This window comes from Atheta coriaria, unplaced genomic scaffold, assembly GCF_025399875.1.
Source record: "Atheta coriaria isolate IRGN ID8LTWV9N9 unplaced genomic scaffold, Caltech_Dcor_3.1 hic_scaffold_4_pilon, whole genome shotgun sequence".
Taxonomy (NCBI): Eukaryota; Metazoa; Arthropoda; class Insecta; order Coleoptera; family Staphylinidae; genus Dalotia; species Dalotia coriaria.
In genome coordinates this window covers 6,329,317-6,331,806 of record NW_027045446.1, presented here as the reverse complement: position 1 = coordinate 6,331,806, position 2,490 = coordinate 6,329,317, and the positions used below count along the sequence as shown (strand labels likewise).

The 2,490-nt window shown below is 32.4% G+C and overlaps 1 long non-coding RNA gene across 1 annotated transcript; it reads left to right on the top strand.

The window, feature by feature from the left end:
* Nucleotides 1-213: 213 nt before the first annotated feature.
* Nucleotides 214-1,965, top strand: LOC135791052 (uncharacterized). Its single transcript, XR_010547906.1, has 3 exons — nucleotides 214-357; nucleotides 1,691-1,774; nucleotides 1,862-1,965. It is a non-coding gene; the product is annotated as an uncharacterized lncRNA (long non-coding RNA).
* Nucleotides 1,966-2,490: the final 525 nt, after the last annotated feature.

The following is a 2,490-nucleotide window of genomic DNA, read 5'->3' as shown; positions in this document are numbered from 1 at the left end:
ACAGATCAAATCAATGAGAACAAGATTTTGTTTATTTTGTCGGAACTCTAGAATTGAAATGATTTCTTATTGTTATTTTGTTCAGAGTCCCTGAACAAATGATATCGTATAATTTAACATTAAAAGTTAATAATAGACGGCGCGAGCGCAGTTGCTAGGACCTAATGGACAGTTGCAGCGGTGCAGCGATAGAGACTACTCAGTTGAACTTCGGTATTCAAACGGAACACTCTTCGGTCGAGTAGTAGTCAACAACACGAATGTGAAAGGTGCCAAAATAAATAAGCATCATATAATTATAATAAAGCGTGCATTTTGCTACTCTTTTTGGTCTCGCACACATCAAAGATACAAAAAGTAAGTAGAAACTTAAATTACGTTTTTGATCATGTGTAGTATTAACAAAAAAAAGCAATGATAGCTGTGTTAATTTCTGCTAAGCAGAAAAAACTGAAATCGAGTAATACTTATCATCCATTTTTTAAGTGTTATTGTTGCAATGTAATTTAAAATACCTACACGAACAATTGTAATTATCAATAAAGCATAATATTAGAAATGTGATTTATAAATCACATTTATGGTTTTTATTTACGCTTAAAATGCCATGAAGAACTTACACACTGAAAACAATAATTTCTAAAAAGAACGCATGTTATTCATCGGGGCAACAATAACCGTTTATATTTGAACGCAACTTTTTTTACCTCTTTAAATTTTAGTTTTAGTTAACCAATCAAGTTGATCAAGTGATCGAAGTAAGTAGTGATTGTTTAGCATAAAAAGCTCTATGCTTTTGTGGAGGAATTATTTCATGTTGAAAAACATTGTTTACGAAATATTTTTGCTGCCGACATATTGACACATATGTGTATAACATTTAATCAAAATTCAAAATCCATTCCTTGTCAACCATTTCCTCTTGGCGCGGTGATTGAATTGAAGCAATTAACAATATGTTTATAAAACCGTTGTTTTGTAGGCACTGTTTGTATGCTGAAATACAAATAAGGACCTTTGTTGTGAGCTTATCGTTAGAATTAGCTTGTAACATTTTTTTTTTTTTTTTACGGAGGATCAAAATAGTTTTATCAAACTATGTTTGTGATATACTATATACACAGAGGGTGTAAATATACTGTTAAAAGTGAAATTGCATTACTCCATAAAACAATATAATGGGTATATATTTGAAAACAACTTTTGCTGTGTAGTAGTTGGTATAGTCATGTGAAAAAGCTTGATGTTCGGTATTGTATGTGGCTAAACTCCTCTAAACAGCTGAACCGATTTTGATGAAATTTTGGTGTGTGTTTGGTGGGTTTGAGAACGGTTTGGATTCACAAATCGGTCTACTTGGAAATGTTTCAGTTCCAGTATTTTTCAAAAGTAAAAAAAACGCCTAAAATTAACAATTATCAAATAGGAAGTCATTTTGTGACAATAATTATAAAAATGAATTTGTCAATTTTGAAATAGAAATTGTGAGTTTGTGAGTAATTGTGAGTAATTGTTCAGTAATCTCGAAAATATTCAGGACAGCAAAGTCGGAACGAAGTTTGGCAGGGCAGCTAGTATATTATAATATTCCATTGATGTTTAGAACTGTTTCACAATATCTGGTTGTGTGCTTTACGTGCTGATTTAACACATGTAGATTTAACCATGACTATATTCTATTATGTTCCAGTTGTTTTAAAATGGGTTATATTGTTTGGTTAATGTTAACGGCTTTAATCTACCAATCATGGACAGAGCGGCAACTTAATTTTACGTAAATACACAAACTTTCATTTTTCTCTTAAGACAAATGGCTAAATTTGTAACAATTGAGTGATTGTTTTTAATCCTTTTGTTGTAGGAAAGATTTTCGTATAAAAAACATCAAATTTATCCGTCCACCACTACTTCATCGATTCAGTTCAAAACATCATAGCGATGCCATTAATAGCAGGTAAATACAAAGAATTTATTTAGGTATATGACGTTAGTCGATTCCAGTGAAGGCAGTCTAAGTATACATTCCAAGCTAGCTATTATATTGAATATAAGGTTTCCTGTTTTGACGACATGATGATAAAAATATCTTTAATTAAAGCAAATTACGAAACAACAATATACTGTAGGATTGTTGATACAAATAATAATAATATGGACTTTTGGCAGTTAAATGATAATAATTTAATGAATATAAAACGTGAATGACAGAAAAATCCCCAAAAATATTAAGATTACACAAAATAAGTCAGTTAAATTCTCAGACAACTCCAGCACACCCGACGTCCACAACTTCTAAATGATCGTCTGTCGTCTGTATAGCCCCAATGCCCTTGAAGTGTGCTCATTCGTCTGAAAGGCTCTCGAATATTAGCCGTTCAATCCTACATAATTCGGCCATCCTGGAGGTGTTCGCCCTCGAACATTGCTCGTCTTTGTCGTCTATCGGACACCACGGCTTAATGTACTCGGCACAGGTACTGGTCAGATTCG